This window comes from Macrobrachium rosenbergii, chromosome 13 (assembly GCF_040412425.1).
Source record: "Macrobrachium rosenbergii isolate ZJJX-2024 chromosome 13, ASM4041242v1, whole genome shotgun sequence".
Lineage (NCBI taxonomy): Eukaryota > Metazoa > Arthropoda > Malacostraca > Decapoda > Palaemonidae > Macrobrachium > Macrobrachium rosenbergii.
Window position 1 is genome coordinate 17,558,659 of NC_089753.1, and position 15,482 is coordinate 17,574,140.

Genomic DNA, 15,482 nt, shown 5'->3' on the forward strand with positions numbered 1-15,482 from the left:
AATTTTAAAAATTTTTCCCATCCTTTCCTTAAACACCTTTTCCATCATTTTCATAGCATACTCAAATAGTCTTATTCCTCTTAAAATTTCCACACTGTATACCATCACTGCATAGCTCCTTCCCCTCTCTCCTGATCCTATCTCTTCCTTTCTCAGGCTTTCTAACATTCTAGCAAGCTCATGGATGACCAGATCTCCTGCTGTTTTTATGACTTGATTTGCCAGATGGTGCTGGGGCTTTCCTTTTTTCATCCCAGTGGCTCTTCTAGCCCTTCTGCTGTTATGTTGTCTATTGGTATTTCTATTTTTCCAACTTCCGCCACGTCATGTCAATTTTCTTCAGTCAAAAGCTCTTCAAAATACTGCCTCCATTCCAGTAATTATATTTTCAATTTCTCAATTTTCATCTCTTCTGCAGTAATGAGTTTCTAATTCTGTTCCTCTCAAAACTTTAGCCTTACCACCCACCTTTTATCTCTCCTCATTTTCTTGTATTTGTCTCTATCATATTTCCATCCTATCCTATGTCAGAAGTCAGAATCCAGAAATTCCGAGATTAAGTATTCCTGGGAATGTAAAATCACTGTACTGTATACTGATCCAAGACCAATAATCTAAAAAAAATTTGATTCACAATGCCCATTCATTTCATCCATCCTCCTCTGCTCCACAGGCCTTGATTTTTCCCAGTAAACATTACATGTACTGCAACCTTTGCATGATTTTGTTTCTCTGCAGTACTACTTGTCCATCAGTTCCACTGCAAGAGGGAACATAAAACCCTGAAACTGCATGTGGGCTCTCTCTCTCTCTCTCTCTCTCTCTCTCTCTCTCTCTCTCTCTCTCTCTCTCTCTCTCTCTCTCTCTCTCTCTCTCTCTCATGTAAAACACCCAAAAGATATTAAGATTCTACTTTTCTTGAAATAACACATTTCTCTCTGAAACCCCGACAAAGCATAAGTAAAGTTCTTGAGAGGATAAAACAACACTAATTCTATCACCAGAAGGAGTATAAAGGTCCACTGGTTTGAAGATGTAGCAAGTCCAAACCCTGGTGGGGTTCAAGAACTGAAAAGAATGTCCTTTCCACATTTTTCCTTTTATCTGACTATGGCCCGAACTTGAGAGTACACGGTTTCATAAGCTTAAAAAATTGTATTATGGTCTATAGAATACTGGTAATTCAATTACGACAGGACAGAACGCCATGTTATCTTACTCATCCACAAGCACTAAAGTTTGTTTACCTTTAAGTTGATTCAGGCAATCTTAGGCCAATTTCTGTTAACAATAGTGTTATGCATATAAAAAATCTAAATCAGTCACTAATCAATTTCTGTTGCCAGGAAAGCAATCACATTTCCTTTTTCAAATCAGGCCAGATCAACAGCTACTAAGCCACAATTAATAGTTGTACAGTAAAGGGTTTTATCTATATGATGAAAATGGGTTCAAAACAAATAGGTCTAAACCTTAATAAAGAGATGCAAATCACAAACCCCTTAGAGGGTTCATGATCAAAATATTGGTAAAGCATCATCTCTTTCTCATCCAGCCTAGATGAATTTCTGCCATAAATTATAAGATATGAAAAGGAGAACTCCAATTTAAAATAAGTTTCACTACCTACCATCTAAACAGGTCCTTCAAAGGAAAGCATGAAGAGTCAAGGTCACTAATTGACTACAGAAAGGCATTTAATGTGAAATCAAAAACATCACCTAATTCTGCAACATTATATTCTCTTCTTAAAAAACTAACAACCACATACAGTCGACCCCGGTATTTGCAGGGGATGCATACCACTAACCCCCGCTACTGCAAATGCTTAAAACCTTTCTAAAAACACTTATAACAGCCAATTTTGATAGTTCAAAACACCTAAAAACCCTCTAAAAATGCTTAAACCTGAATATTTTAATAGTTTTATCACATAAAGAGCATTAACAGTAGTCACAAAATTTATATGAAAATACAGTAATTTGCAAATATTTCTCTGCGAAGAATACCACAAATAGGTGAATTTTCTGCAAATAATGTATATATATGTTCCACAGAGAAATCCACAAATACTGTATGTGAAGCCGCAAATCCAGAACCATGAATAGGGCAGGGGTCCACTCTATTGTAATGCAGTGGGGAAAAATGATAGGTTCCTTCCTGCTATTCTTAAAGCAGGGATGTAAGCAAGCATATAATTAAATTTAGTCAAATTGGTGAAGAAGGCTACTTGTTGGGTAAATACATATCACAGGGTAAAAAAATTATCTTTTGCAATTAATAAATGATGAAATACTGCAAAACCAAAAAATTACAGATTGGCACATTGCATCCTTGTCCTTGAAAAATTTCCCAAAAAAAGGATTTTGACAAAGGAAAAATCTATTTCTGGGGAGGGGCCCGTGTCACCCGGTGAAAAAGTCCATTCAGCACTTATTTCTAGGTAATTCCGTTGCTAGATACCAGAGAAAAGCTAAATGTAAAACTGGGTTACTACCCCAGGTGAGCTCCAAAAATGGGGTCAGTATGGTAAAGGGTGAGATTGTCACAATCACGGGACCCTGCCTATAAAGATTCCCAATGTCAAAAGTCCCAACAAGAGAGGTGCCGATACAACCCCATGCACTACTCGCGGACTGTACACACTCATTATTAATTAATGAATACACCTATCCTTTGGAACAAATCAAAAGGCTATTTATTCACTAGCACTCTTATGTCAAAAATATCATAGTGTGAGAAAAACTTAAAACTGAAATCAAGTAAAATAACTGACAAAATAAAAAAACGAGAGCTAAAAGGTTGTATGAAAAAAAAAAAATTTTCCCAAACAGGAAAATCCAAACTCAAGCTTATGAAAGGCTATGATATAGAGCCTATGTAACACAATTCTATGTTTACCACACAGACCAGTTTATAGAAAAAAATGCTCTATAATCTTATGGACCAGTTTACAGAAAAAATGCTCTATAATCCCATCAACCACACAAAACACTTGGAAAAAGGGATGCTGAGTAGCCATGTATAACCAAGGAAATTAACAAGAGCGATACTGTAGACCCGTCTAGGGCTGACCACCAAAATCCAGTGCTGGCAAAGTCTTTTCCAGTGCTTCACTACTCTAATAGTCTAGCATTTCACTTACAATTTTCCTATCCTACCACATCTAACAGCTCTGAAGGTAACATACATACTTATTACCTTCATATGTCCCATCTTAATGTTAAGTGTGAAAACTCTCATATGTGGTCCCAGTGTACTCAAGGTTACTGAGTGCATAAAATCTCCATAGCCTAAGCTAAATCTTCCACAGCTCCAGAGGTTGGACAACGATATGTGTCTGGTCCACATATAGAGATACTACACAAAGTTTGCCAAGGAAAGAGCTGATCTAGGACCACACTTACTACTGAACCATTGGCCAATTTCTCGCAGAGTTGGAGATAAGCCATGAAAAGGTGGAGTGGGTAGCAGCAGTGGTAGGTACATTCCCAATGTTGCAGCCACAGTAGGGAAGAAAGACGAGAATGTCCCATGGGCCAATGGCAGAGGAAGCCCAGATCAAGTCAGCCATTAAGACTCTGAGAAGACAGATTGCTACTTGAGTCACAGGAGGTAGGTTCATTCCCTCACTGAACTAGAGATAAGCGAACTTTACTAGCTTTACAGAGAGGCTTTGGCACATGCCTGGATGCCAGATTTTCCAACAAAATCTGTTCTTTCACTGCAACCACTAGCAAAGGAGGTTTGGAGAAGCCAGAAAATGAAGAGTCCACAGGAGCTTCAGCTGGAATCTTGTAGGAACTTATCTTGTGATCTGTGAGGAGAGATACAACCACTTATGAAACCAGTCACTGCACACCTCCCAATTGTGACCCCAGCAGGATGGGCACAGAAGGAGGCAGTTTCTAAGTCTAAGAAAGGTATGAATGATTTACAAGCTGTTCCAGAATATTTCTGGAAAATACATTTATTATTATTATTATTATTATTATTATTATTATTATTATTATTATTATTATTATTATTCAGAGGATGAACCCTATTATATGGAAGAGGTATATTATTATTATTATTATTATTATTATTCAGAGGATGAACCCTATTCATATGGAAGAGGTATACTGACACTTACAAAACTAAGTGTAAACAAGTGACCAAAGCAAATACCATTAGACCCATGAAAATAATAACAACTCAACTACACTGACTACATTTCATGACACGTGTAAAATTAATGAAATTCAGAGTAAAAAATTCACTGGATATAAATGCAAGGCAAGTGAAAAGGTTCATTAAATTAACACACCAACATTGCAAAGAACTATGGGTTCCCAAGTGCAAAAGCCATAGTGACTAATAAAGGATATGGTCAAGAGTAAGCACATTAACAAAGGACAAAACCCAAATGAAATTAAGGCACTAATACAAGAATGAAGGCGACCAGCTGTACAAAAGAATTAATGAATAAGCTGGTGAAAAAGGAAGCAATGTTATCCCTTACACTCTCAAAACAGGATCAAAATACTTGTCAGCTCTGACATAAAAGAAAATCAAAAACTCAAATTGCTGTAAAGGGTCTGCAAAGTACTCTGAATTATATAACGTCATTGGTGTCAACAATAAGGTAGCAATGATGTAATTAGCAATCTGCCAACATATAAATCACCAGGTGGTGTTCTCCTTGCATATGGCACATGATTTCTGCACTAAATTGCACTTGTCCATATCAAGGCCCAACAGCATGTCCTCAACAATGGAAATTACTTAGCTTATATAACAGAGTTCCCAATCTATACAGATACCATAAAACCAAGATTAACGCTGCGTCACTCAATGATATCTAACCTGTGCTACACAGATAATATCTGAGACTGAACTGATATGATATGATATACTTCGAAATAATTTTTTCAACACTGTTGTGCCAAGAGCCTTATACAATTAAACCCAAATTTCTGAGAATGTTACTGAAGATTTCTAGCCATTGTTGTATCAGAACCAATGACCTAGGCAAAATCATGAGGCCACCTCTGCATCAATAACATTTGAATATGTCAAGCATCAAATTAGAATTTCCAATGTTCGAATATTCGGTTATTTTACTTCATTCCTTATGAATTTTTTATATCAAATTTCTAAATTACAAATGAGAGGATTGCAACATTCTAAATGATGTTGAAATTCATTGTCAGTGACAATCAGACAGATTCATATCATTATCATTATCAATTTTTTTAATCGTAAGCCATTTTCCCAGAGAGTAGCTTTATGGAAAAAGAGGACAATGGCCATTGCCACCTTTGCACTTTACTTGCTAAATTATGGATAACTATTGCACATAGCCTCACCCCACCCCAAAACCCACACACTGCACCAGTCATCTCTAGCCTGCATTCACTCTCTCAATTTCAAGGATACTGAGATCATTCCTTTCTAGTACCTTTCCCAATTCATTTGTCCTGTTTATCTGTCGTCCTCTTCCCCCCTAATATCTGGGTTGCACACTTTTCAACAAACAGTGGCCCCCCCCCATTCTTGCCACATGGCGAAACTATCTCAAAACACACTTAATCCTTCTTTCATCTGTACTGATCTATTTACCATTGCTTCCACACACATCCACATTTCTCATCCCTTTTATTTTTCTTATGCCACATATATATATATGACACATATTACCTCATTCTCTTTCATTTGCATATAACATCTACTCCCCAACTCCATAAAGGAGATTTGGCTCCAGAATCCCTTCAATATCACTCAACCTTGGCTTCCATTGGAACCAGCTCTTCCTACTCTTTCACACAAACCCTGCTAGTACCTTGCTTGCCTCAGTTATTTTGTGACTTGCCTTTTCTTTCATCCTGCCATCATCCACCATGTTTATTCGACAACCTATGCAAACCAAACACTTCCATTCTTCCACCATGCAACCTGACATGCATTGTTCTATCTTCTAATCTTCCTCTTGCTAAATTTACTTTTAACTCTATCTTCTTGCAAACACCTGAAATTAGTTTTTGTCATGTCTCTTGGGTATCCTCAATCAGTACTTTATCACCAGTAAAAAGGAGCCATTCAACAGCCTATTTTCTTCAGCCACAACTCTTCACCTGCATTCAATGTCCTTTGTCCAATTTCTCGCATCACTTCATCCATAATGACAATAAACAGCCATGGGGACAAACAATGCCCAACAACCACTTTTACACCAATCAGTCAATTACCCACTTACGTATTCTTGCACACAAAAAACTTTTTCACTAAAACAGATTATCTTCCATACGATACATTATCAATAACCCACATTACTTCATCAGTTCTATACAACGCTTTATCTGGGTCCAAGCAAGCTACTTGCAGACTTTCTCTTCATTCTAAAATCACATGACTTTCACACGGTTCTTCCCCTACCAATCCTCATGTTTTCTCTCGTACTCTTGTCAAATTCCTACCATACGCTTTCCCTCTAAGGGAATACCATATCAATAGTATTTCACTGACCGTTTCGCTACATTTGCTTATATCACTCCAAGCTGACAAAGAGAAACACAAATCACAAGAATCAACACAATTATCTCGTAGTCTTTAAGCATGCTACTTTTCTGGTAAGTGACAATACGTAACTTTTTACCCAAGTTTCGAAGTCGGTTTTATTTCAAAACGTATTTTATCCACCTAATTTTGAGAGAGAGAGAGAGAGAGAGAGAGAGAGAGAGAGAGAGAGAGAGAGAGAGAGAGAGAGAGAGAGAGAGAGAGACCAATACATACATAATGAATGTAAATAAATAAGACAATTTTTTGTAAGTAGACTAGTGCGTACTTTAACTGGTCCTGCATATACAAAATATGTACACAACTGTAAGTAACCAAAAGAAACTGAGCGATATTTTTATAAGAGTTCTCCCGAACAGACAATATCGTTTTCTATCACAGACACACTTTAAGAAAACTACTCTCTCGGTAACTATACTAAATTGCCCTTTTTTCGACCAAGGTAATTACATAACAGAAAGGTCAAGGCACGTTTACAAATGCAAAACATTCAAATGTTTGTAACGAGACCTTACGTATCGTTAAATACTAACGCATACGATCACACAGCTGTAAATTTATTGAACGGTGTCGCATTCATCGACAGTCCTCATCGTAAGGTTGATCTTTTTCTTCGATATTTTGTGATGACGCGCTTAGACCATGGGCAATCAGGCAATCAAATGTGCTCATGCTGTCGCACGGGCCGTATCATTCGTCTAACAGTAAACAGGCTTTTTTTTTCTTCTTTAACAGCAAAATTATATATTCAAAGAAATCACTGCAATCAAATTCGTTTACAAGTTATCGCTTTAAATGTTACATTCAAGAGACAGTTACTAATTTTCCATGGATAAGACTCTTGCCTTATCCATGGAAAATTAGTTCATGATACAAGCGTAGCCTAGTCTTAGATTTTTTCAGACCTTATCCATGGAAAATTAGTTCATGATACAAGCGTAGCCTAGTCTTAAATTTTTTCAGAGGTATTCTAGTGACTCTAGTCAGCCTGGGGAAAGTTCTCTCTCTTATTATTATTATTATATTATCATTAAAAATAATTTTACAAGACCACTGAGCTGACTATCAGCTCTCATAGGTCTGGCCCGAAGGCTCTGAATGAAATGCCAGGTGTCATACTGGAACAAACTAACACAATAAATACATTTACTCATGTTTCCATATATACTCACTAAAAAGGTTTATTAAAATTCAGGATTAGTTAAGTAACACTTCAAAACTTTGTTGTTTTTTAAAATTCATTAAATGACCTAAGGGTGTGTGTATTTTCATGATTTACTTATATTTATACTTTATCAACTAAATTACGGCTTCTCATGAACATTAAAATCAGAACGCCTGAAAATGCAGATTCTGACAAAATGTCCTTCATTGACTGATTCCCAAAAGTTGACATTCGCTGCTGGTCATAATTTGGACACTCACACAACACATGACTGTTATTATCACCTTGCACCCTGAGCACTGCTTATTAAGTGTCCATGTGTCAGACGAGTATGGCCTATTCGGAGACATGTCAGAATTACTTGCCCATGTCTCTCTTTGATATGATGAACTCCATTTTATAATACCAGATTTCATTTGTTTAATTTATTATTTTCAGATTCTTCATGCCATATATATTGCCATCTATTTATAATAACCACCTTTATGCGTGCTACATAATCAGTAACAGGAATACTTACATTTGATCTTGTCATATGTATTGCTTCTTTGGCTGCTTTATCAGCCTCTTCATTTTCTTTGGTCCCTATATGGGCAGGGATCCAACATATTTCTACATTTTTCCCATTATTATATAATTTAATTTGTTGTACAATATCATTTTTTTGGTTTGTAACTATGAATAGCTTCTATAGCGCTTCTCGAGTCACCAAAAATCACAAAATTATTAAATGATGTTACTTTATTTTTACGGTTGATGCAATTGCACACAACTCTGCTGTGAATACTGAAGCATTATTAGGTAGAACTGATACGTTTTGTCTTGGGACACTGCAGCATATCCTACCCCATTCTCTGATTTAGATCCATCTGTGTATATTGTGTAGTGTGGACCTTTTCGGCTTATATGCTCCATTGCATGTTGTCTATGGTGTTCTGGGGTATATAACTTTTTGTTAAATATTTTAACTTCTCATTTCATTCACTGTCCAAAGAGGAGGTAATTTTACTATTAAAGGTAATTGTATGTCTATTTTCAGCAACTCAAACAATCTCCTAGCTCTAATTGGGAAAGGAGGTGGATGTTTATGAATACATCTCTTAATCCAAAGAATTTCGTTGTGGATGTTTATAAATACATCTCCTAATCCAAATAATTTTGTTGTTGGAAAATCACTTGCCTGAATTGAGAGAGAGAGAGAGAGAGAGAGAGAGAGAGAGAGAGAGAGAGCTCTCTAGAGAGAGAGAGGTAGTTCACCACATTCAACTTGTAAAGATGACTTTGCTGATGACCTAAAGGCTCCTAAACATATTCTAAGGCCTTCATTGTGAACTGGGTCTAACGTTTTCAGCGTTGCATCTGATGCTGAGCCATATATTTCGCTTCCATAATCAATGATAGGCAGCACTGTTGCTTTATACAGTACAGTAGCGTTTGATAGTTTTTTTTTTATTAGATTTAATGCTCTTTTACATTTTGATTTCATATATGTTATGTGAGCTTTCCAGTTCAATTGAGTATCAAATACTAATCTTGAAAATTTGCTGTCTGGCCAATTGGTACATTATGGTTTCTGATTTTTAAATTTATTTCTTCACCTTTTTTCCACTTTTTATTTTTATAAAATAGGATTGCTTGAGTCTTTTATATAAATAATTTAAAGCCTACAGATGAGGCCCATTCATCTATTTTTATTATGCTTTTATTAATGATTCATTTTACATGTTTTATTCGAGATGCTGAGTAATAAATGGCAAAATCTTCCATATAAAGGTCACTTTTAATTCAAATTGGTAGTTTATTACTGATATCATTTATTGTTAAAGTAAACAGTGTGCCATTAAGGACGCTTCCTTGTGGAACACCATTTTCAAGTGGAAATGTTCTGGACAAAACATCATCAATTCTCACCTGACAACTGCGGTCTGTCAAAAAGTTTTGGCTAAACCTAGGTCAATGTCCACGGATGCTGTTTTTACATAAAATTTTTAAAATAGCATGTCAAAAAAGACGGGTGTGGTAATTTGTTTTCGTTCAAATCCTCTAAGTATATGGTCTTCTAAGTTAGAGAGAGAATCTAATGTAGATGTTACACTGTGGTCCGAATTGAGTGGGAGTCAAATATTTTCTCGAATGTGCCATGTCAGTCGAGCATATACCATTCTCTCTAACAATTTGCATAAGCAATTTGTTAAAGAAAGTGGCCTGTAATTATTTACATTACTAGGATCCCTTCCATGTTTGGGGATAGGAATAATTATAGTTTTATGCTACTCATCAGGAAATAAATTTCGAAGTCATAAATGATTATGCAACTACAAGTATGTCTTTGCCAAAGGTGCTAAGTGGCAGATCATTTTGAAACAAATATTGTCATCACCAGGAGAAGATTTATTGCTGTTCAACAGAGCATATTCCAACTCTTCCATATTAAATTTTCTATTATATCTATCTTCTATTGTTTCAAATTTCATTGTTATTAATTCTATATTTATCTTGTTTAACATGGGTACCATTCATTTTCCTGAAATTTTCCCATATTTTTTATGGGAGTAATAATAGAGATATCTGATACGTATTTCCTCCATGAAATGATTCTTCCTTGAATTACTTCCTTTTTTAAATTTTGCAGATATTTTGTTGTATAGAGGTTTTAATGTATCAATTTCTAATAATAATATAGTCAGTTTTTGTAAATTTCCTTTTAATATCGGTAATGTTTTATTCACTTTGTTGAATTTTTATTTAAATCATCTAGTCTCCCTACTGAGTGTTTATATTTATCAATTCTGTTAACTCATCAGACCACCATGGAACTTTGTGTTTTGTTTTGTAAGAGGTTTTGATTTTGGTATTGCTTTATCAGCAGCATTTTTAATGAAATCAACAAGAAATTTATTAGTTTCATCATGGTCATTTAAATATTCAAATGTTAGGATATTCCTAGTGTGCATTTCATATCATTCCCAATCTGCTTTATAAATGTTATGTTGAGGGACATGTTTTGCAGGATCATTCTGTAATACAGAAATCAATATTGGGAAATAATCACTGGTGTACTAGTCATCAACTGTATTCCAATCTAATCTATCTACTATATTTGAGGCACACAGAGTTAAGTCTACTGAGAAAAAAGTTCCATGTGTTTTTGAATAATATGTGCTGACTTCATCATCATTTATACAGCACATCACTTGAATCCATGAATTCTTCCTCCTTACTTCCTGCTCTATTTGAGTTTGTACAACTATAGTCCCACATTGGGTTGTGAGCATTAAAATCGCATACTATTAATGTAAGTTCCTTGGCATTGTTAAGTAATTAAGTTTATCAATGTTGTAATTTTGATTAGGTTGTTGTATAAATTATAAATTACATAATTATCATTGTTTATTCGGATTTTAATACCTTATATTTGCAAGTCAGCAATGTTTACAGGTACTTTGTTATAAACTACTTTGTTATGTACATATATGGCTGTACCTAAATTTCCTTCTTCCTCTCGTGATGAGATGCTAAGGTGTATTTACCTATTGTTTACAAAGTTTTGTTGACATGTTGTAAACATATCATTGGTTTATATTCTTTTAGTAATTGTTGTATTTCTCCTAGGTGTAATCTGGACTGTAGACCATTTACGTTCCACTGTATAACATAGCTATTGAAAATATTTTGTTATAGCAGTCGAGTTCTGCTTTCTTTTTTGTATTATCAACTTGGATTTTTTCTAATTATTTACTCACGACATTCATTTGTTTTTCTTTATAATATACTAAGTGCTCAATGGACACGCAACCTTTTTCATGGGTACTCAAATCTGTGGTTTCTTTTTTTTTCTATATTTCATAAAATTTGTTTGTTAAACCCTCTCGTTATATTTCTGTTATTAGTGCACATTTCAACAAACAGTCATTACATCCACATGTGTTTTCATATACATTTCTTTTTTCATCTGCTCTTATATCAATTATTGGTGATGGAGTAATCTCTTCTCCCCTGACATAATCATTGTTATCTATGGTATGGTTCTCTTCCACTTCTTCAGTATTTTGGATATCTGCATCCATAGGTTTTACTATTATTTTAGGAGATAAAGATATATTCTTAGCTTGTTTTCATTTTTGTTCTTTCTTCATATCCTTTGTCTTTGGTTTAAGTTCCTCACTGGACGGGTTGGCATCGTTCCGGCCAGTTTTGGGCCAGCGTTACGATTTCGACTGGCCAATGAACAATTAGAGAAATTTACTTCTGGTGATAGAAATTCATTTCTCGTTATAATGTGGTTCGGATTCCACAATAAGCTGTAGGTCCCGTTGCTAGGTAACCAACTGGTTCTTAGCCACGTAAAATAAATCTAATCCTTTGGGCCAGCCCTAGGAGAGCTGTTAATCAGCTCAGTGGTCTGGTTAAACTAAGGTATACTTAACTGATGTTGCTCTAATAATAGTTGGTTTTTTTCGTTTTGGGTGGTGTTCTCTCCAAAGGTCTCTTTTTATCTTTAATTTCCAGTCCATCACGACTTTCCTCTGTTACTTCTGTAGTAGTATCTTCTTGTGCTCCTACTTGCATTACCATTTCAATGAACTTGACAAAATGTTACCCACATCCTTTGTACCTGTTTCTTGATTCTTTACCATTCTAGTTTTTTTTCTGTAAAGCCTTAATTTCTTCTTGAGATTTATTTTGCTGCATTTTGTTACTTCTATCTGTATGCATTTACTTCTATCTGTATGTATTTTTGTTTCATTATTAGTTCTTGTTACTGAGGCTTATGTAAGTTTCTTAGCAGGATCTTAAATTCCTATCACTTTCAATTCTAATTCAGCCTCTTTTATAGACATTCCTGTTCATTCTTGTAGCATTTTCAATTCTGTATTGTATATGTAATACATGCATTCTTTGGATCTTGGATGATAATTCTGCCCACAAATTACACACTTTGGTTCACTGCAATTCCATTGTGTGGCATGTTCTTCAGGTCCACAATATGCACATACAGTTTCGTTTCGACAATGATTCTTTGCACGCCCAAATTTACTACAGTTTTGATGGCTTTGGGACATGGGGTCTTATTTCTCTGTTTTAGCCTAAAATTTTTATTTTTTGAGGTAGATCTTGACCCTTAAATTTTATTTTTGCGATTTTTAACATTTGCATATTTCTTTGCTTACTTGGTATAGTATATACCTCACAATCTTGAACTCTGGAATATCTTTCTTTAAGAGAGTCTAAGAGAATATTCTTTTCGATTGGTTCGTCACTGTTCTCAGGAAGCACAAGGATACCTTGAACGCTATTCATAGTGTCATGTTTTTTAATTTTTACATTTATATCTATTGTTATAGATATCTAGCCTTCAGATTGACTCTTTGTTGTAGCTTCTGTAAGCCACGTCTTTTCTCATATCTGTCAAAACATTTCTGCTGTTGACTGTCTCTTTAATGGGTAATTTTCTAACTATAGGCCTGAAATTTTCCGTTCTTTTTCCAAGGTTAGAAACCTTGGCCAACTTCCACTCCCAAACAGGGGGTCGAAGCGAGTCAAGGTTGGGTCAAGATGATCTTTTTTTTTGGGGGGGGCGTGGCTTATATGGCATTAAAGTTTTAATACCACCTTCCTTTTGATTAACTGATTTTTCCTGGGAATAGTCCATTTCCATGCCAGAAGTCGTAGGGAGGTTTGGTTTATTCACCGTGTAACAAAAAAAAATGAATTTCGTCCAGGATGAGTTCCCTCTCACTAAGGAGGCACAATGGGGGGGAGGAGCAACAATGTCACCTAAAGTGGTAAATAATTAAGCTACAAATGTCCTTTAATATCCAATTCGCACTACCTCGGAAATAATATATTTTCATATATGTTAACCAGAAGGGGAATTTTTTAGTTGATAATAAGTTCGTCGTCTCGTGGGGTCGAACCACGGAAGACAAGAACTCAGGACTACAGTAAGGCTTCAACCACACAGCCTTGTGGTTTAAGGCGTCACTGTAGTCCTGAGTTCATGTCTTCCGTGCAATTATTACCACACACTGGACATGGCCAACTTTCCAGGGAATCAGCAAGCATTCCCGAAGACTGAAGCAGCTCCCTTGGAGCCCAAAATTGCTCCGGAATCCAGACACATCAATTACTGTGTCCGGGGATGAGCACGAATTCCCGAAGTCAGGAATGGCTCCAAAATCCCAGCAGAATCCAGACACATCAATTACTGTGTCCGGGGATCAGCAAGAATTCCCGAAGACAGGATCGGCTCCGGCGGAGCCAGGAATAACTCCAGAGTCCCAGTAGAATCCAGACACGGCACGTGTGTAAGCTTTGAAAACTAATGATTAGGCAGAGAGAAATGATCTCTACCAAACGAAGATGTTTCTAAGTTTGCTTTCATTTGCGCTTGAACAGTGCTTTGGCTTCGGGGCTAAATTCCCCCGCGAGAATATTTTTTATATCAGTCTTGTTGTGCTATTCACCGAAGTATTTATACTTCGTGGAATTTGCATGGCTTTGGTTCAATTCTTTATTGATTTCATGGCTTTGGACAACTCTGACTGTCCTGAGGAGTCTCGAGCTCAAGACGACGATAGTTCCAATTGTGAAGATGATGATAGTTCAGATAGTGAAGACGACGATGGTTCAGACAGTGAAGAAGATAGTTCAGACCGTGAAGAAGAAATAATGCATCTAGATATCAGTCGAAAGGTTGAAGAAGCAACTAAGGAAAATGAAAATGTTTTAAGGCTTGAGAAAGAGAGGGTACAGAAGGATCAGCTGATAATTGAATTAAAAAAGAAGGTAGAGGGGCTGACAGAAGGAGGAATGAAGATGGAACAAAACATGAGAGACCTGGAACGCCTCAATCAAGAAAAGGAAAGACAAATATATTCAATGTCCGCAAAAATGCGAAAACTCAGAAACGAAATGACGGAAAAGGCGAAGGACACAGAAGTGCAAATAAAGGAGAAGGAGGAGAAAGACCAAAGGCTAATTATTTTGGAAAACAAGGTCGTAGTTCTCCAGATGGAGAAGGAGACTTTGCATCGAGATCTACAGCAAACGGAAAATAGCAGAAGAGAAATGCAAGTCACAATAAACCAGCTAAATGAGGACTTGGAGAAACTTCAACAAGAGAATGGTAGGAAGCAGAATCACATTGAAAGTCTGAACAGGCAAAACGAGAACAAGACCTTGAAGATCAAAGATTTGGAAGACGAGTTACAAGTCCTTACCACTCAGAAACAGATGGCCCATGAAAATTCGGAACAGCTCGACCGATGTAAAATAGAAATTGCTGCAAAAAAAGAAGGACTGGAAAAGCTTAAAGAACAGAACTTGCAGAAGGATATAGAGATCCTCCGATTGCAAAATGAGTGCACCCAGAAACAAAAGGAAGTCATATGTTTGTTAAAAGAATCTAAGACTGCTGTAGCAGAAAAACCGAAGGCCAATGGAAAGCTGAACGAAATGACGAGGAGGAGAGTTCTGTAAGAGCCCCGACGCTGTCTCTTCCAAACACGTGTGTGTTCGTGTGTTCGTCGATCGTCATCATCAGGTCGACAGGACAAAAACAGGAGCGTCTCGTTTTCTTCTCTACAGGAACGCGATTTCAACCATACAATATTTCCGTCTGTTTCTCCCTAAGCATTGTTGTCTTAACGTATGTACAATCACCACTACTTGCATTGCCAGGCAAGCATTCTAATCATGTACTCATAATGTTCCAACGAATCTTCTGTATCAAACTGTGTGTATGTTTCTGTTTGTG